The sequence below is a fragment of the Cyprinodon tularosa genome, unplaced genomic scaffold, assembly GCF_016077235.1.
Source record: "Cyprinodon tularosa strain WSP-4 unplaced genomic scaffold, ASM1607723v1 ctg108, whole genome shotgun sequence".
Classification (NCBI taxonomy): Eukaryota; Metazoa; Chordata; class Actinopteri; order Cyprinodontiformes; family Cyprinodontidae; genus Cyprinodon; species Cyprinodon tularosa.
The window spans coordinates 1,405,643-1,427,096 of NW_024037871.1; the positions used below are offsets into that span (position 1 = coordinate 1,405,643).

The window sequence follows — 21,454 nt, forward strand, 5'->3', positions numbered from 1 at the left end:
TTTATAAATTGGAGCATTAGAGGCTTAGCAATGCAGCTTAGCTGTGGTTTGCATTTAAAATGGGAAACAAGCCCAAAATCCTAAATATGTAAGCTTCACCGTGTAACAAGGTAAATCATGAATCCAGCTGAGTGCACATGCTGATGAGTTAATTCATTGCAGCCATGGTGATTGTTAATATATAAGATAAAAATCCATTCTGATCTGGATGAGTGAGATCAGTTGCTGCATTAAGCTCTGTGTTTGCCAGCCATAAAGCAGCATGTTGTGGAGCAAGTTCCACTGAAAACTCAGTAGGTAGAGATGACAGTCTTATCCAAACCTTAAGACAAACAAATATTTAAAAAAATACTCTTCACCTTCACTAGCATGAAGGGAACATGGAGTATTTTAGGCCAAAGCAACAGGATTTATACAGGAATGAATAACTAACTTAATCCTTTATAATGTTCTTTTAATGCTCTTAGAAATAGTTTTAATGCCACCAACAGGTAGCCGTCGACAGGCTGCAGCCATGTCTAAATTTCCTCGTTTTCCAGCCCCTTTTGTTGAAATTGGCATTTTTCCCCCCATTCTCTAGCTTTTTCTGAACATAAGGCTTTGCGATCAACCGGAAGCATTTCCACACAAATATATCGTGATATAATATGTTTGACGAAATTGTTTTTAAATGCAACAATAAACACATTTAATGAATTTTAATGCCAATTAAGGCCTTAATTTAAAAAATAATAATTTAATGACATTTAATGATTTTTAATGACCCGCAGAAACCCTGAGCAAACAAAACATGATGCATTATTTGAGCCTGGAAGTTAATGCAACAACTTAGAAAAATGAATGAATGAATGAATGAATGAATGAATGAATGGGAATTTATTTCAGACAATTTGACAAACAAGAATGAAAGAATCAACCAAATACACACAAAAGAGACTAGTTAATGTCAACCAAACCAAACACCAACTTCCAAACAAACTAAATTCAGCTGAACATAAATAGAAATAAAATCCTCCAAGAAATAAACTTGTAGGTACATACAGCCCGAGAAATGGCGCAGATTAATGTAAAACTAAGTAAAGTAAAACTTACTATTCATACCCCCTTCTCCCCTCTTCAATTAACTTAAAGTCGAGTAATTTTCCTGTTAAACTAGTTTTTTTATCCAATAATAGAATTATTAGAAAAAAATACTGGATTTCAACCACTGAAAGGTGAATTTAGGTATGAGTGTTTTTTTTAAACATCTGAGCTGAAAATAATGAAAAGATGAAACCTTAAAAGGAGCAAAGCTGCAGCAGGAAATATTCCACTGATGGGATTTTATGTATTATTTTTCTCCACAACATACTTTTCTCTGCTGCAGTATTTAAAACTAACAAGCTTAGATTCTGTCGATCTGTTTTACTAAAAGTATATTAGGAATGAGAGAGTCGATATCGAAATGATTTTAAAAAGAAGCTGGTTTCTGCACATAAATAATTTGCCTTTACGTAAACCACTAGTTAAAGCTTTGTCATTTATTCAAGGCTTTTCTCAAAAAGAATCCAACACGCTCTGCTTTTGGCTGTTGTGTCCTTGACAGAAACCACAAAGGAGCAGAGGAGGCTGAGGGAGGAAAGGCCAAACTTTTCCATTTCATTTAACGCTTCGTCTCAACTTTTCCTCCTTTACTATGTTTCCATCCTGCTCTGCTTGGTAAATTTAAAACAACATGTTTAACAGAGCAGCATCAACAGGTATGAAAGCTTAATTGGTGTGATAAGATGCATGAAAAGCAGACTGCCATGTCCTCCTATTCATGACTTGTCAGCTAAAAAGAAAAAAGAAAAAAATGTTTTGCTCATGCTTTCCAGGGTTGAAGGACTTTTGAAACCAAACATTAACATTTCTAAACCACAGTGAGCATCTAAGGTTAAGAGGTTGGACAAAACTTTAGACAGAAGTAAGTATTTACTTTAAATACTGTTCGCCCATTCTGTGTTTTCAGACTTTTGTAATACAGAGGAAAAGAAACACAAATAGGGAAATGGTTAGTGTAAAAGCTGACATATATAATATAACGAGAAAAAAAAAACATATTTTAAGACAGGATTTTTTTTTATTGAAATTTTCTAACTTTTGAGACAATATGGTCTGATAAAGAGTACATTTATATACATGTTTAAGCCAGAATAATTTCGAATTTAAAAATAAGACGATTTTAATTCCCATAACCATAAGTTTTTATACCCAATTAATTTTTCAACACCATCATAAGCTTTGATCTTCTTTAACAAAAGTTTAAGACAGAGATGATAAAAACGGATAAAAATTGGGGCAAGTAAAGGAAATGGTATATGATTGTCATGTTGTAAGGTTTGTAACTAATGCTTAATCTGCCCATTCATTTTTCAATTAATTGCCAACTATAAAACCATTTTTCCCATGCATTATCTGCTGCATTTCTTGGTCGTCTGGCCATACCAGAGAGTAATTATATACAGGTGTAGGGGGACTTTTTAGATTTTTGTCTTTTAACCATTAATCTATGTTTTTGTACCATAATCTTTAACTGTGCAAAAGGTTGTAGTTTTTAGATGCTTTCGCTGTTTTTATGGCTTTTTAGATTTTTTTTTTTTTTTTATCAAAGTCGATTTCAAAGATTACAATAAAAAATCATGTATAATTTTCTGCTAACATGACAATTCCTTACTACTTTATGGTATATTACTTAAATTTAAATGAATTATATGTGGGGCACTAATGTTAGAGGATTTCTAAGAAGCTCAGTGGATTCAGATTTTTTTTTCATGTTAATTTAGATAAGGAGTGTTGATTGTACTAATATTTTGTATGAAAAATAATATTTAACATTTTCTTTTGCACCACTGTTTTTCTAAAATCTTTCGCTGTTTGTTCGTGAAAGAGTTAGTGATGGTTTCCACGGATGGAAGTGGGTTGTAGTTTCTGTAACGTCACACTGCAGGAAGCCCATAGGAATCAGTTTTCCCTCAATGATCATCTATGTCATCTACAAAAACACCAACTGTATAAACACCAGGAAGCCCCATGGGGGAGCGAGAGCTGACTGATGACACCTGAGATGTGTTATTGTTGAGGTCACTGCGCATTAATCCCATTAGGATGATAACTGGTCCGTGGGAGTTTTAGCATGAATCCGTCATACCACTCCAAAAATATTTGGAAAAACTCCAGGAGGTTTAAAATAGAGGTCTACAATAACAACACTTCAAGTTGATGGTCATAGAAAAACAGTTAAGTAGAAGATCTTCATGCCTTTGGTAAGCCTTTTAATCATACCTAATATAAGTCAGGTGTGTGTCAGTGAGGAGAATCCTAAACCTTGCAGGACGGCGGTGTTTGAGGGCCAGGGTTGTTCTACAATGAGCACAAGACATAGAAGATTGACTAAAATTGTAAGTTTCTTGCACAAATGTATTTTTGGGGGAGTTTTTTCTTACATGCTGTCAGTCTAATCTGAGGGGATATGAGAAAAACAAGCAGGGTTACACAACAAGTTTTCTGCTGACCATTGTGCTGGCCTTGGTGATCTGGCAGATATGACTGTCCAGCTACCCAGCATGACCCAGTTGGACCTCACTACATAAAACCAACATGCATTCTTTGTGTTTATGTCTGTTTTGAATTATTACTGATTTGATATTATAGAATGGGTCATACTTTAAAGTTTATACCATTAAAATCTATGGATTTAATTGGATCTGTGACAGTGACTGGTTGCCAGTCCATCCATGAATATCCATTAATCCATTTCTGACACGCTTAATCCCAAGTGGGGTCGTGAGGGGTGCTGGTGCCTATCTCCAGCTGTCTACAGGCGAGAGGCAGGGACCCTGGACCGGTCAAAAGTCCATCACAGGGTAACATAGAGACAAACAGGACAAACAACCATTCACATACACACTCATACCTAAGGAGAATTTAGAGAAGCCAATTAACCTAACAGTCATGTTTTTGGACTGTGGGAGGAGGCTGGAGTACCCAGAGAGAACCAACACATGCTCAGGGAGGGTATGCAAACTCCATGCAAGAAGACCCTGGGCCGGGAATCGAACCCTGCTGCAAGGCAGCAGTGCTATCCACTGCGCCAATGAGCAGCCCAGAGACTCTGTCATGGTAGGATAAGCCCAAACAAGGGATGTACCACTGAAACATGACCAAAGTGGCGAATATCAGGAAATCCTACCCATGGCTAGACAAAGCCGGACTGAAGGACAGCACAGAGGCACTCACCATGGCTGCACAGGAGTAGGCCCTAAGCACCAGAAAAATAGAGGACCAGACAACACCCCAGGTGCAGACTGTGCAAAGTAAAGGCAGGTAAAGCTTACATGGAGTGCCATAACTAAGTGGCTGAAATAGTATACAGGAACATCTGTGCAGAGTATGGGCTGGATACCCCAAGGTCAAAGTGGGAAACACCCCCAAAGATGGTAGAAAATAATTGAACCAAGATCCTGTGGGACTTCCATATACAGATGGACCGAATGGTAATGGCAAACCAACCGGACATTGTGGTGGTGGAGAAAAAAACTGAGGAAAGCCGTTGTGGTTGACATAGTAATACCAAGTGACCGCAACATCAGGATAAAGGAACACGAGAAACTAAAGAAAACCCAGGGGCTCAGAGAAGAGCTGGAGAAAACCTGGAAGGTCAAGGCATCAGTGGGACCTGTGGTCATTGGGGCCCTCGGGGCAGTGACCCCCAAACTGGAGGAGTGGTTACGGCAGATCACTGGAAATACATCAGATATGTCCAGAAAAGTGCAGTTCTACGAACAGAAAAGATACTGCACAGAACCCTCAATCTACCAGGCCTCTGGTAGAGGACCCGTGCTTGGAGGAAAAAAGGGAGACTGCCGGCGGTGGTTGAGGAAGAATTTATACATATTTAAGAGCCTGATTTTCATACTGTGATGACAATTAACCTAACTGAGGGATTGGATCCACCAAAGGTAGGCCCATGATTAAATTATTGCACGTTAAAAACCGCCTACACTTAAACAAGTCTGTTACTACTTCTTGCCCCTGTCTGTTAAACCCCAAGGCCACGAAACAAATTTTCCAGAGTATAGCATTGGAAACTCAAAATATCAACTCTAAGCCACAGTAGCAGAGCTTCGCTGATCCCTAGATTGACGACTTAACTTAACAAAGCTGAAACCAACCTTAAGGGAAATACCCTACAAAGACAGAGGTTAATGCAGCATGTAGAAATAAGGCAAGCTGGATATTTAACTGCCTCCTTTCTATGTATTTTCTTCTAACCTCCAACACAAAATCTATCCGTGACCATCCTGAAAAGACGAAACAAAAGTTGGATCTCATCCCATGATTTCTTCTGCTGAGCTAAAGGAAACTCTGGCTTTGCATACTTCCCATACAGAGACAAGGGTCCAAGACATGTGACACAACACCATGCACATCTGATAGGGTATCTCTCCCTGGCCCCAACCAGACACATCCTCAGTGGAAACTTTGTCTGTCTTTCAAAGGACCGTGAACTTATCCTGTAAACAGCTGGATGAAAATGTGCCTCAATTAAATAAGAATAACAAGATTTGAACTTAAATTTAATTTCAAAATCCAACTGAAGAGTATTTCTTTAAAAATATTTTTTTCTTTCCCTTTAATTTGTTTTTTAAATGAAACATTAAAAGGAGGCTTTATACTGATCAGCATATCTTAACAGCTGGAAAATACAAAAAAGGATCTACAGTATGGGAGTCTGTGCAGCAGGCTCTATTTATACGCAGACAAAGTCTGCAAGTATTTACTAGAACCAAAAGCTGGACAAATGTAGTTTTTTTTTTTTTATCTGGAAAACAAAAAACTAAAACCAAGTTGATATTTTCCTCCAAATTTTCATTTATTCCTTGCTTTTAGTTGGGCTGTTGCATAATATCCCAATAAAAACATTCAAGTTTCGGATTGTTATCAGGCTAAATATAAGGTTCACAGATCATAAAATTGTTATAAAGAGAAAAAAAAAAAAACTTTCAAACTAAACTCTTATGTCTTATGAGTAAGAGCTAAAGTAAATCCAACAACTAACAAACTGTTTTGTTTTTTTTATTCTGTTCATGAAACAGTTTTAGGGTGGATCTTTCTGTTACTAACTGCTTTGTTGCGATCTGAATGCACAGGATGTAATGCAATGTTTCATCTTGAGTAACTAAAACATGAAACACATTGGGAACACTGGGTGTGACAGCTTGAATAATGCTTCAGCTTGTTTATATCTGCTTTTGCTCACTGGATTCATATTTATAATGTAAAAAGAATGATGTGCGGGCAAAGCAGAAGAGGGTGAGAGGTAAGCTGTGGGAGTTATGACAGATGGAGCTGCTTTATGTGTGCTTAGCATACTGTAAATAACAATTCACCATCGTTTCAATACCTGCTAATACTCCAAACAACAGAACAAACTATAGGAAAAGCTCTTTTACATTTTTTCAAAGTAATAGTACACGACTAGGCACCTTTAATCCTTTATGGCTGGGTTTATTTGTACGGATCCTTTTGTCCAATAATGGTGGTATTACTTTTTTAAAAAGTTTTCAGTGCATCATTGCACTGTTTATGACAAAAACTGATACTTTGACCTCAATATGAAACACTGGAGACTGGTGGAAAATACATTTACTTGTAACATTAACTTATAAAGTAGAAAACAAGTAATTAATACAATGGAAGACCCAACCAAACAGATCATCATTATACTTTTAGGAATCCAGTTGTGTGGTCTGTGTGTGTCTCTGTTTTCCACCACCAGGCGGTGCCCTGTCTTCGCTGTCCCTCCCTGCACACCTGCGGCTCGTTGGATCATTATGTGGAGGAGTATTTGAGCAGTGGACTGTCACTACCTCGACTGCAGAGTGTTTGCCAGTTTTGGGTACCAAGCTGAGTTTAGCTGAGTCGAACCTAGCTTTGTTTCTCTGAGTCTAAAGAGTTTTTGTCTTTGCTCTCCGTCAGGAAGCTTTCCTGTGATACTGGATTCCTGGACCTTCTCTCCCCTGGAAGGAAAAAAACGAGTTACACTGAGCAGGGGAAAACCTCCATATGTTCCGTTCAAGTACCCATCGGAAATCTGAGTGACAGTTCGCTCCTTTGCTCCTCCGGGCCCAACGCTAGTCTACCTGTCCGCCCACCAACGTTTGCTCCCTTCTCTGGAAGGGATATCATTAACCTTAAATGGAACCTATAAAGGTATTTCCTGTATAATAAACAGCAATACAACTGAATGAAAAATTATATCTGACTCCCAAAAGAGCAGCAACAGCCCACCGAAGGCTTGATGAAATAACTTTCACTGTTACTTAAATGTCTGCACTGATTTTAAAGATAAAGTTCAGATATGCTTCCCATCCAGCCTTCAAACCCAGCTCATCAAAATAAAACCCGTGACCAAATCAGTCAGGACAACAAATAAACACCAAAAACATCAAGGCAGTGCTCATCCAGCAGCTCATCTTGGTGATGAACATGATGACTGTTTTGTTAATAAGCCAACCCATTTAAAGAGCACATATCTACTCTGACACCAGGAATCAGCAGCTTGCTGAGCCGAGTGCTGCCAGCTGAGATTGGTCACAGAGTACGTGATTTAACAATAGCTTGGTGTGTGTGCGAGTATGCAAACATCCAGAAACAGATAGATGGGTGTGCCCAGCAGATGATTTGGTAAATAGAGTTGTTTGGCCACAGAGGCAACAGAGAGTGTTTCCTGGACACATGAAAGTTGAAAGAAAGTTCACAAACAAGCAAAGATTTTCATTTCCCCTTTTGTTAGTGTTTAGTCAAATATTTCCAGAGCCAACGGTAAAAACTTCTACCACACAACAGAGAAAAGAAAACATGGTTTAAATGACAAAACTCTGAGTGGATTATCAGCATTACGTTAAATAAATATAAGAGACAAAACAGCTTTTAGCTAACTACTCAGACAGAAAATACATATAAAAATATAATGAATTTAAAATAAAATTGGGACAAGAGGAATATGACATTTCTGCTAAGGTCCTATGAAAAAAGATTTGATTAATCCCAGCTTTGTTCTGTTTTTGTTTTCTGTTTTGGGGGGTTGAGGGTCGCCCCATTTAATGATTCAGGGCTTAATACAAGATGAACATAACCTGAGTAATTAGCAAAATAAGTTCTCTAAGTATTATTCTAATTATTAGGAACATAAATAATCAAAATTAACCCGGCTATCTGTGTGAAAAAGTCAGTGCTCTCTGAGCCTAACATGATTGTGCCACCCACAGTCCTTTCTGAAGCACTGTGGATGAATTTTTTTAGCCTACCCTTTTTTGAAAAAATATTTAAACTCATTAAAATTTGAGATTTTTGAGTGTGAAGAGTCAGTTTGGGGTCATAAATCCAAAGGCCATCGGCAAGTCCATCTCTGAATGGCTCCAGAAAAAGAAGATTTGGAGCAGCCTAGTCAAAGTCTGGGCTAAAATCCTGTTCAGGTTCAGTGGCCCGACCCTTATGCTTGGGGAAAAAAAGCTTCTTTAAGGTCAAATTGAAGCAAATTCTTGTAAGAAGCGTTGGCTTAATTTTAATGGTTGAATTCACCATGTTGATGTTGAATGTCTGGTTTAATCAAATCCATCCATCTATTTTCCATCACGCTTATGCCCACAGTGGTGGCGAGGGATGCTGGTGCATAAATCCAGCTGTCAGTGGGCGAGAGGCGGGGTACACCCAGAACAAGTCGCCAGTCTGGTTTAATCAAATGTGATTCAAAAATAAAAATCCGTGAAACCAATACTTTTTCATTGTATTGTATTGTTATCTAATCTCTATTCTCTAAGGGCAAAACTGTCAACTACGTAGTTAGTTTGTCCTGGAAGTCCTTAAAGGAAGAACAGATTGAGCTTTCCTGCAACTTTAGAAAAGGTTCACCAGAAATTTCTGCAACACTCACACTGTAGATTGATATTATTGTCTCTTATAAACTCATGAATCTTCTAACGTGGGCCCTTTTGTGTTACGAATGATTTAGTAACTTAAATTTAATCAATTCATTGAATTTTTTTATTTATATTCTTGCTTTCTGAGGTAAAATTGGCTGCCTTAAGATCTATTATCAGAATAAAATTGAAACTGATGTTGGCTTTCAAACTAAGGAATGCTGCATAACACTTTAACGCTTTAAATTGGCTTTTCTCCATGTGTTTTGTATTGCAGCTCCACTTTGCCAAGAGTGGTAACTTCATCAACCTTTTACATCGTAAAACATTTTTTTTTTTCAATTTCTTGTGAAATAACTGTCTTGTTTATGTTTTGGCTCAACATGCCAGGCTGATACATGATAGAGAAATGAGATTAAAGTATTAAATTACAACGAGTGTATTGCATGGATGCAGCTGGACCTTTCTATCACTTTCAAAAATAGAAGCCCTTCATGCATTCCCAAACAGCGGAGGGATCAACACCCATAATGCAGACGTCAATGAAGCAACCCAGGTCTAGAAATGTCTGGCTTTATGTAAAGCTCACATCAGCAGACTGTAAAAAAATTAACTCCTGACTAATACATGTACTTTATCACATATTTTACATGCAAGTAATCTGGCTGTGCCACTAAATATGAGAACTGAGAACTGAAAGGATTGGTGACCTGGAAGTTTTAATCTAATCTGCATATTAATGTAGGCCCTTTTGGCACATTGATAGTAATTAACACTCACCAGCATGATGGGAAAACAATCCTGGCAAAAAAGCACACAGAGTAGTGCCATTCCCTCCTCATCCGCAGTACTTTACATTCTAATCCAACTGATTAAAGTCTCAAATAGTTCTGGATCTAACCATATAAAGAATTATTAGACGGTTATATAATCACAACCATCAGAGTTTAAACAAGCTGAAAGAAAAGAAAAACTCATGACTTTTAACCTATAATAGCTCAAGTTAATAAAGAATGCTGACTTGATAATAACTGTAATTACAGCTAAGATGCAATCAATCATTACCACTCCAGGAGATTAAGAAAAGTATAGCCTGGTCAACATTCCCAAGTCGGCTTTTTTTGATGAGAAACGTTTAAGTCGCAGAGACACTTTAATAAGAAGACAATAGGGGAAGAGTTGATGGATGAAAAGAACCGCTGTTGTCTGAAATGATTTGGCCAAAAATCTGTCACCTCTCCTTCTAGTGCAGTGAGAGCTTGACCTCGTTACCCTGGCTGCTCAACTTTAGTATCTATGCAAGACCCTCTAAGCTGCCTGGGAGGAATCACTGCTGGCAAATGGCTAGACAGACAATGGCTTCGGCAGAGTCATGCTACTTGTGAGAACAATAGAATGTCTACGCAATGGCGTAACTATCGGTAAGCAGAGAGTGGAGTTGCTTAGGGGCCCCGGACCTCTTAGGGGCCCCGTCACTGACACCTGGTTAGCCCCCTACGCAACTGTGGACTAAGACGTCTCTTTGCAGATGTAATGGTGCAAAAAAATTCCTCTTAAACCCACCTGATAATAGGTTGACTGACCGGACCTTATTTATAACCCAACACATGGCAGATTTTAACATGACGGTGAGCCCTTTAAACGCGACACCAATAGCAAAGCAGACAGTGGTACTTTTAATTACTATGATAATAACTGTGTATAGCTCATTAAACGGTTGGTAAAAAATACTCTCTATGTTTCAAACCACAATAAAGATCTTAAAAGAACAATGTATTTGAGTATTTTATTTTGTACAATACAACGTGGATGGGGCCCACCCAGATAATGTTGCTTACTGGCCTATTGTTGTGTCGTTACACCATTGCGTCTACATATGAATTAATGAACATGATTTTCAGACAAGAGAGCAGGTTTAAAGCTGCTCACTCGAATGATACGGTAGCTAAAACCAGATCAGCTCTGGCCCTGCACATGCTAGAGATGTTAAACTGTATGATTGGCTGAACATTGCCATGATGACACTGTGGTTGCCTGGACAACGATAATAACATAATGCAGCATTCGTGTGCTGAGTCAGGAATATCTTTAGTGTAAGCATGTTTAAAGGCCGATGAAGTTTGACCTGATTGACAACAAAACTTAAAAAATATGTTTACGTTGAACAACGTAACTGCAAGACCATGGTAATAAAGGACAGGGCTGCACTTATTTTACCTTCATGTCAACAGCTACAGGTGCTGGTCATAAAATTAGAATATCATGAAAAAGTAGATTGATTTCAGTAATTCCATTTAAAAAGTGAAACTTGTATATTATATTCATACATTACATACAAACTCATATATTTCAGATGTTTATTTTGTTTAATTTTGATGATTACAAATGACAACAAATGAAAATCTCAAATTCATCATATCAGAAAATTAGAATATTACTGAAGACCAATAAAAACAAAGGATTTATAGAAATGTTGGCCAACTGAAAAGTATGAACATGAAAAGTATGAGCATGTACAGCACTCAGTATTTAGTTGGGCCTCCTTTGGCCTGTATTACTGCAGCAATGCGGCGTGGCATGGAGTCGATCAGTCTGTGGCACTGCTCAGGTGTTATGATAGCCCAGGTTGCTCTAATAGTGGCTTTTAGCTCTTCTGAATTGTTGGGTCTGGTGTATTGCATCTTCTTCTTCACAATACCCCATAGATTTTCTATGGGGTTAAGGTCAGGAGAGTTTGCTGGCCAATTAAGAACAGGGATACCATGGTCCTTCAACCAGGTACTGGTAGCTTTGGCACTGTGTGCAGGTGCCAAGTCCTGTTGGAAAATGAAATCTGCATCTCCAAAAAGTTGGTCAGCTGCAGGAAGCATGAAGTGCTCTAAAACTTCCTGGTATGTGGCTGCGTTGACCCTGGACCTCAGAAAACACAATGGACCAACACCAGCAGATGACATGGCACCCCAAACCATCACTGACTGTGGAAACTTTACACTGGACTTCAAGCAACGTGGATGAAGTGCCTCTCTTCTTTTCCTCCAGACTCTGGGACCTTGATTTCCAAAGGAAATGCAAAATTTACTTTCATCAGAGAACATGACTTTGGACCACTCACCAGCAGTCCAGTCCTGTTTCTCTTTAGCCCAGGCAAGACGCTTCTGACGCTGTCTGTGGTTCAAGAGTAGCTTGACACAAGGAATGCGACAGCAGAAACCCATGTCTTTCATACGTCTGTGTGTGGTGGTTCTTGAAGCACTCACTCCAGCTGCAGTCCACTCTTTGTGAATCTCCCCCACATTTTTGAATGGGTTTTGTTTCACAATCCTCTCCAGGGTGCGGTTATCTCTCTTGCTTGTACACTTTTTTCGACCACATCTTTTCCTTCCCTTCGCCTCTCTATTAATGTGCTTGGACACTGAGCTCTGTGAACAGCCAGCCTCTTTAGCGATGACCTTTTGTGTCTTGCCCTCCTTGTGCAAGGTGTCGATGGTCGTCTTTTGGACAACTGTCAAGTCAGCAGTCTTCCCCATGATTGTGTAGCCTATAGAACTAGACTGAAAGACCATTTAAAGGCTTTTGCAGGTGGTTTGAGTTAATTAGCTGATTAGAGTGTGGCACCAGGGGCCATCAATTTTGAACCTTTTCACAATATTCTAATTTTCTGATATGATGAATTTGAGATTTTCATTTGTTGTCATTTGTAATCATCAAAATTAAACAAAATAAACATCTGAAATATATGAGTTTGTATGTAATGTATGAATATAATATACAAGTTTCACTTTTTAAATGGAATTACTGAAATCAATCTACTTTTTCATGATATTCTAATTTTATGACCAGCACCTGTATAAGTAGAAAACTAAAAGTAGAATATCACTTTCCTTTGCCTAAAATCTCTATGAAAATAATTTTTTTAGGATGTTCCATTTGTCCTCCTCTGGACTCAGACCTGATTATGAAAAATAAAAAGAAGCACTGAGACATTTTGTGTCACCTTGTCAAATGGCAGAACTCAGTCTGTCTTAGAACACAGTACTTGCCTTCAAGACTAAGAATGATTGTTTTCTACTTCCAGCTACCTTAGATCACTAAAGAAACATAAAATAATAGCAAATATTGATAATAATAAGTTGAAATTCCAGAAGAGATTAGATTCTTAAGAAACCAGTGCGATACAGTTTTTCTGAGTGGTGTTGCCATAAAGTGACGTCATCATCAAGCGCAGGGCCCCGAGCAGATCTGGTACCTACAACGGCATTAATTGTTCAGGCCTAGTCTCCACCTTCACCTTCCATCCAGCTCCCATGGCGTAAGACCTGGTCTCCTCCTGACGCAAGTGGTGGGCAAAGCATATCTCCCAGGATCACAGCAGTAATGAAATACCTCGACCGGATTAAGGTGTTGAGTTGGCTCCTCTGAATTCAAGGACATGGTTCTCATATTCTGATTTGTTCTTTGCAAAGTATGTTAGAATGAAGAGAGAGATGGATAGATAAAACAGTGCATGTTTTGCTCACATCTGTCATTATTGGAGCTGAGCCAAAAATATTTCATCATTGCTAAAATCATAATTACAGAAGTTCACCTTGTAAAGTTAGAATTTCAAAGGACCACATGCATGCAGCATTTGCTTAAGGTTTATATGTCAACTGCCTTTCATCATTGCTATGAATGCCAACAATAAACTTTGCAAGCTGGATATTAAAAATGGGTTGCATCTGCCCTTGATGCACACAACGGTATGTGCTGTTAGCTGAGATACCAAAGTTTAAAGAAAATGGTGATAAAAAGAAAGAAAAGGTCTGTTAAAGGTTGGTTAATTGTAATTGTTATGGTCAGTTTAATGTTCAACAGTTGTCTCACAATCGCATATATTCCTGATATCCTGCAGCCATAGGTGCAATATCATTGGACTTTTTAATTTTTTAAAATGCTTATGATTTCTTGAGTCCAAAGTCTTTGCCTTACAGTGTCATTGGATAGACTTACACAGTATTGCCTCCTCTCCCACGTGTCACTTACCACAGTTAGTCAGCTGGCAGGACAGAGGCTCCTACACTTTTCCCTAGACAGACATGTTTTTCTGTTGGAAGAAAAAAAATTGTCTCAGATACACAGATCATCTGGGTATGAACATCAGATGAGGCCCAACCATCACCCTGACTGAGGGAAAATCTAATTCCTACAGTCCACAATCTATCAGCAGATGACTGCAGGCTGAAGCTCTAGAAATACCTGTGTGTAACCCTATACAAATAAATATAAGGTATAAAACACTGCATAAAATCAAAAGAAAACTATAATTTTTCATGCTGTTTATAGCGTGCCTTTGCTGTAGACTATGAATAGAATTAAAACATACGGTAAATCAATATTACAAAAATATAACAGCTATGGTAGAGAACCTGAATCCATGCTACCTACATAACATAATTATCACAGCAGTCCATTGATACTGCAATAACAGCAAATTTGCCGTATATTGTGCAGGCCTGTTGCAAAATGCTCTTATTCTAACAGCAAAACAACAATTGATTGCTTTTTGGACTAAAATAAATGCAGTTAAATCATACAGTGTACACTTTAAACTTTAATGGAAACCCCATGGAACTGTGGTATCATTACTGTAGGGTGTTATACCAGAATAAATGCATACAGTCCACCCCTTAATCTACAAAACATACACTACTCAAAAAAATTAAAGGAACACTTTGTAATCAGAGTATAGCATCAAGTTAATTAAACTTCTGGGATATTGATTTGGTCAGGTAAGTAGCAGAATGGGTGAGAAGGACCTCGCTGCAGCAAACAGAAAGGGGCGGGGACGGACCTTTCCGTCAGTCCCATACCTTATTTGGAAATGGGACTATTGCATTCCGGAAATGAAGGGGGCGCTATTTTCATAATCACTAGTATAAATGCCAAGACGCGAGGTTAAGAGGAAAGGAAGAAGAAAGAAAGAAGTTTGAAAAGTTTTTGCACTGGTGTTCGGCACACGATCCATAATGCAAAACCCACAAAATCAACAAAAGGTAATTTTACCTTCTTAAAATTTTTTTCACATAGTAAATTAATACGCTTTTCTAGATTCAGTTTTTTAACAAAACCTTCAATTTGTCCTTTTTAAAAGGTCCAGAGAAGAACTACAAAAGGAGAGAAAGCGGAAAAAAGTTGATGAGAGGGCAAAATGTGAGGTAAGCTGTAGCTAAAATTCATCACTTTGTTGTTTTAAGTCATAGAATTTGTATTATGTCCATTCACAGTGTACTTTTGTTCTATGCTTATTTTTTTTAAGTCTGAAAGAAAATCAGGATAGAAGAATTAAAAGGGTTGAAGCAGTTTTGATGTTATTTAGATTTGCATTCATCTTTCACTTAGAACATATCTGTATTTTTACAGACTCTGTGTGCTGATGACCACACCTATGCCAAAGGAGCCGAGGCACAAATTGAGGTTCATTTTTTTAATTTACACATAACAAGTAATTTTGATTTGTGTATCTTTATGTGCAAATGAGACTAAAACCCTAAATGATTATTTTTTTTTAAATTAAAATTCATTATTTGGACAATTTTTTTTATATCATTAGAGATGAAAGGATAAGATACTGAGAGATATAAAGTATTAATTATTGTTTAATGCTCTTCACCATGCAGGTAGAAAGGATACCGCCAATCTTACAGGTAAGATTCATTCATAATCATATGTATCATCCATTCTTCCTGTATGACAGTCTTGCAATGCACCTGTTTTTTTATTTTGTTTGTTTTTTTATTGTCAGATGCGGAGGAGAGGAGAGTACCCTCGTTACTACTGTGATGGCATACCTGGACTTTGCCCTGAGTGCCAACATCGAATTCAAAGAAAATATAAGTTGCTTTCCACAATCTGTCACATATTGTTAGTTTTTTTTGTGACATGCCATTTGAAATCGTTTCTGATAAAGAATATTTACCTTTTGACTTGTGCAGTCCTCCTTTTTCATAATGTGTTCTTTCAAAAATATTTACATTTTTGAAAGTTCCTTTTGTTGTAGCTCAGTTGATTTACATAATTTAGTTTTCATAGAAATGGTGTCGTTTCCACAAAGTTCCATTGTGGCTGTAATTTGTTGGAGAGACAGTAGAACCAATAAAGTAGTTGTAAATATATTGTAACAGCGTTGTTTAACAATTGGAAAATCTTGTTGGAAAATTTTAAATGCAAGCAAAGCTAATAACTTGCAATATACAATGTTTCCTATACATTTTTGAACAATGACTGGAATCAATACAAATTTTCTTTACAAACCTGACATACAGACAAGTTGTTTATGTTTTAACAGTTAGAATCAACTTGTTTTATGTAATAAAAAATAAGTTGCAGAAACATATTGTTCAGATACAAACATAAGATTAAACGAGCAAAGCGAAGGTGTAATCAGGGTGGAGGTGATGGAAGCTCAGGTGAGGAGCAGTTGCACACATCAAGCTGGACTTTATGAAGGGTGAAGGACTTGAGACCGGCGCCGTTAGGCTGGGAGGGAGGCACTTGAGCAGGTGATTGGTTGAGCAGGTGAGATGAAGACAGACTTTATTCAAAAAGGTTTTCATGTAGAAAAAAGATAATTCTCTGGTGGTTACCAGTACAGTGTCTACTGCCGGGATCAGAAAGTTGAAGATTATTGTCAAATGAACTTTCTAAAACCTACTTTCTGTGCGAGTCTTTCCAGGTTGAAGCTACATTTAAGGTTTTAATTAATTACTTTGGGTTTTGCTACAATTGGATATTCATGTTTTTGGAGTGCAGTTTATGAATTTATTACAATTGATAAAATTTATATGGTATTTCTAAATGGAATAGTGGGACACCAGTCAGTTTACTAGTTGAGCTGGAGTCCTTATAGGAGACATTATGGTCAATAATGATCATAATTGAGCCAGGTCACCTGCAACCAAGTATATTCTAGTTACCGAATGGCACTTGTTAAAAGTTCAAAAGTCCTTTGGTTTGTTTGTAAATTATATTCACAATGAGAATAATAAGAAAAAATATTTGGCAAATAAACAACAAAAGTGCACCGTGAATGACTAAATGTTTTACAGACCAAACCTCTTTCCATCTAGTTCTTATTAAATAAGCCAAAGGCTATTATATTTTAGATTTTAACTTATTTATTTTAAGAGTACCGTTCACAACATCAAAATATATTATTTGAACTTCAGCACCAGCATGTATTTGTTTATATCTGTTTTCTTAATCAGCGATGGACTGGGGATCTGTCCAGGGTCAGCAGCCTTCATGACCCCACTTGAGGATAATTCATAAAAATTAATGGATGGATAAATGTGCTCTTAATGTAATGTACATTTGTCTCCAAAATATTGATTTTATTTTATTTTTTATGACTTTTGTTAGACATATATAGGGTGTAAGGATAGATAAATACATCTCCATAATGATTCCTTATTGTTGCTTATTTTAGATTGTTTGTTACTAATATAATTTTAAATAAAGATTTCAAAATAAAAAAGGGACATACCACGTGACAGACATGCCCCGTGACATATCACGTTTTGTAGCCATTTCTTTACTGTTTAATTAGTATTTTTCAGGTTGAAAGTGTTCTTGGGTGTTTTGAAAGGCGTTGTCAAATAAAATACGTTATTATTATTATTATAATTATTATGAAACGGTCGGTACAGGAAATAGTGTCACTAGCGCCCCCGTCAGTTCCGGAATGAAATGGTCCCATTTCCATATAAGGTATGAGACTGACAGTGGTCCGTCCCCGCCCCTTTCTGTTTGCTGCAGCGAAGTGTACTTCGAATGGGGTACTTCGAATGGGTTGTTAATCAGTTTTAGCTGCTTTGGTGTTAATGAAATTAACAACAGGTGCATTAGAGGGGCAACAACGAGACGACCATCAAAACAGGAATGGTTTTACGGGTGGAGGCCACTGACATTTTTTCCCATCCTCACCTTTTCTGACTGTTTTTCACCAGTTTTGCATTTGGCTAGGGTCATTGTCAGTACTGTTAGCATGAGGCGCTACCTAGACCCTACAGAGGTTGCACAGGCAGTCCAACTCCTCCAGGATGGCACATCAATACGTGCCATTGCCAAAAGGTTTGCTGTGTCTCCAAGCACAATCTCAAGAGCATGGAGGAGATTCCAGGAGACAGGCAGTTACTCCAGGAGAGCTGAACAGGGCCATAGAAGGTCTACAACCCATCAGCAGGACCGCTTTCTGATCCTTTGTGCAAGGAGAAGCAGGAGGACTGCCAGAGTCCTAAAAAATGACTTCCAGCAGGCCACTGGTGTGAATGTCTCTGACCAAACAATCAGAAACAGACTTCACGAAGGTGGCCTGAGGGCCCGACGTCCTCTAGAGTGCTCACTGGCCGGCACCGTGGAGCTCAACTGGCATTTGCCACAGAACAGCGGAATTGGCAAGTCTGCCACTGGCGCCGTGTGGTTTTCACTGATTAGAGCAGGTTCAACCTGAGCACATGTGACAGACATGAAAGGGTCTGGAGAAGCAGTGGAGAACGTTATGCTGCCTGTAACATTGTTCAGCATGACCAGTTTGGTGGTGGGTCAGTGATGGTCTGGGGAGGCATATCCATGGAGGGACACACAGACCTATTCAGGCTAGTTAACGGCACCCTGACTGCCATTAGGTATCGGGATGAAATCCTTGCACCCATTGTCAGACCCTATGCTGGTGCAGTGGGTCCTGGGTTCCTGCTGGTGCACGACAATGCCCAGCCTCATGTGGCGAGAGTGTGCAGGCAGTTCCTGGAGGATGAAGGAATTGATACCATTGATTGGCCCCCACGCTCGCCTGACCTAAATCCAATAGAACACCTCTGGGACATTATGTTTGGATCCATCCGATGCCACCAGGTCGCACCTCAGACTGTCCAGGAGCTCAGTGATGCCCTGGTCCAGATCTGGGAGGAGATACCCTAGGACGCCATCCGTCATCTCATTAGGAGCATGCCCCGACATTGTCAGGCGTGCATACAGGTGGGGTCCATACAAATTACTGAATACCATTTTGAGTTGCTGCAATGAAATTTCAGTAAAATGGACCAGCCTGCCGCATCATTTTTTCACTGTGATTTTTGGGGTGTCTTTGAATTCAGCCCTCTGTAGGTTTATCATTTTCATTTCCATCAAATGATGTTGCATCCTTTTGTTCCTAACACATCACCCAGTGCATATCAGTATATAATAATAATAAGTAATCAACAGCATGTTTTTTTTCCCCATTAAGATCTGATGTGTTTTCAAAGTGTTCCTTAAATTTTGTTGAGCAGTGTATGAAGTACTGTAGCCAAAGTGTGTACTTTGGTCCATTTCGATGCAGGACAGATCACTACCGAAAAACATCACAAGAAATCTCCAAAGCTTTGATTAAAAAAAAACAAAAAGCTATATGGTAAACAGTATATCTTGTTTACCATATAAACCTAAATCTGATCATTTAAATAATCAAAGTCAAGAATATAGAATCCACTTGCTTTTGAACTTGTGTCCTCAAACACAGAAAACAGACTCCAAGGCTTCATCAAATTGAAGTGTGCAGGGAGAACGGAGCCACATGTTTTTGATAAGTCCTCTAACAGTGCAGGGTGAGGTAATGATGAAGTCATCTGTGTCCTCTGGACAGGTTCAAATTCAAGGCGTTGGGCGTATGTTAAATAGTTTCAGTCACACAGATGCACACATGCCTTTTTTATGGACTTCATCATAAGGGAAAACAGTCTAAAAAGATAGATGGGCCATCAGTATAAGCCACTTTATATCCCAGCAGATTGGATAAGTCCTTGGTACATTTGACTGTCGTACACAAGTTAGTTACAAAATATCAGATATTGACATTTTTCAACATAAGAATATTACAGCATTGTCCAAGTTTTCTAAAGGGTAAAAGTCTCTTAAGATTACATGACTCCAAAACAGGATTTTTTTCATCTATTTTAAAATTTTCTTTTATAGGCCTCACATTATCATTTTCAGCCCCCATCAACAGTGTTAAAAGTGTTTAAGTCATAACAGAGAGCATTACTGAGGTAACTCAGACATTTCAAAGTTTTAGTTATCTTCACCCACGGCCTAAAGAGCTTTAACCATTGTGAATTTTTATCATTAGGTCTGTAGGAAAATAGCATGCTAGCCATGAGGGAAACAGATATGCTAAAATATTAAGCAGCCTTAACAATGGTTGGTTTCTGTTTTTATTTTTATTCTACATATAAGCAATGTATAAAACACTGCAACTACTAAATTATTTTTCAAGTGATCAAAATAAACCCTCTTACTCTTTACAGAGTAGCAAAAGTATACCAAACCAATATTAGCTTATCTCTTAGTTGGGCTACCTGTTAGGGTACCCAGCCTTCAGTGACCTACTTTTCAGATAGATAACGAATGACGAAGTATAACGGCCAGGCTAGAATTTTTTTTTTCTCCTATTTCGAAAATAAGAAAGTCGTAAAATTACGAGAATGAAGTTGTAACATTATGAGAACAAAGTAGTAAAATTCCGAGAATAAAGTTGTAAAATTCCGAGAATAAAGTCATAACATTATGACAATAAAGTCGTAACATTACCAGAATAAAGTAAGATTATGAGAATAAAGTCGTAACCTTACGAGAATAAAGTAATAATATTAAGAGAATAAAGTTGTAAAATTAAGAGAATAAAGTAATAATATTAAGAGAATAAAGTCCTAAAATTACAAGAAACAAGTTGTATTTTCTGGTAACTCCTACCAGAAGCACTTTCTTCCCCAAAATGAGGAATGTCGAGCATTATGTGAAGTTATACTTTGGCTCCGGTTTGACAAATAAGGAAATCTTTTAGCACCAGCATCAAATTGGGCAGTAGGTCAAAGTGGACTCAAGTTGCTGATTGGTGGTTCTGGTCGGCCATCATATGCTGGTCGGAGCTCAGAATTTCTTTCTGAAATGGGGTTGTTGTATGATGACTTCATTCTGGTAATATTACAACTTTATTCGTGTAATGTTACGACTTTATTCTTGTAATGTTATGACTTAATTCTCAAAATAAAAAAAAATAAAAAAAAATCTCTAGCGTGACCCTAATACTCCGTTGTAATAACGTGAGGTGTTTTTATATGAAAAAAAAAAATACTTTCAACAATCAAAATGTATTTTTCTGAAGCAAAATGAAAAGGTTTAACAGCCTTCTTTCAGCCAGCTAGCCATCTGAGGACAGCAAAAGATGGGAGAGGATCTGTCTTAGATCACTATATGAACTACAACACTTTTCATGAAAAAAAAAGAAGCTTTTTCTGTCATTTTCTTAAAATGGCTTTATACCTCAGAAACCATATGTTAGACATACTACTGGTTTTCAAAATACATCTAAAAGGGCCTATGTAATAATAAAAAAAATCAACTTTGAGTTTTTAACTATGTTATAATACATCAAAACTGTTATTTCATTTGATTCATGTATCTCTGGATAATCCTCATAAGTAAGGATGTGAGGCAGAGTG

General features: G+C 37.8%; 1 protein-coding gene and 1 long non-coding RNA gene across 3 annotated transcripts in view; one reads left to right on the plus strand and one right to left on the minus strand.

The window, feature by feature from the left end:
- Positions 1–21,454, minus strand: part of add3a (adducin 3 (gamma) a) — a 151,353-nt gene that overhangs the window by 126,441 nt on the left and 3,458 nt on the right. The window contains exon 2 of one of the 2 annotated variants that reach the window (XM_038291285.1): positions 13,965–14,025. The exons of the other annotated variant lie outside the window; for it this stretch is intronic. The gene's annotated coding sequence lies outside the window, so the exon portion shown is untranslated. The remainder of the gene's footprint in view (positions 1–13,964; positions 14,026–21,454) is intronic. 2 annotated transcript variants of the gene reach the window in all.
- On the plus strand, positions 14,872–15,904 carry LOC119787450. The gene is made up of 5 exons (XR_005281322.1): positions 14,872–14,974; positions 15,073–15,136; positions 15,342–15,395; positions 15,599–15,625; positions 15,724–15,904. It is a non-coding gene; the product is annotated as an uncharacterized LOC119787450 (long non-coding RNA).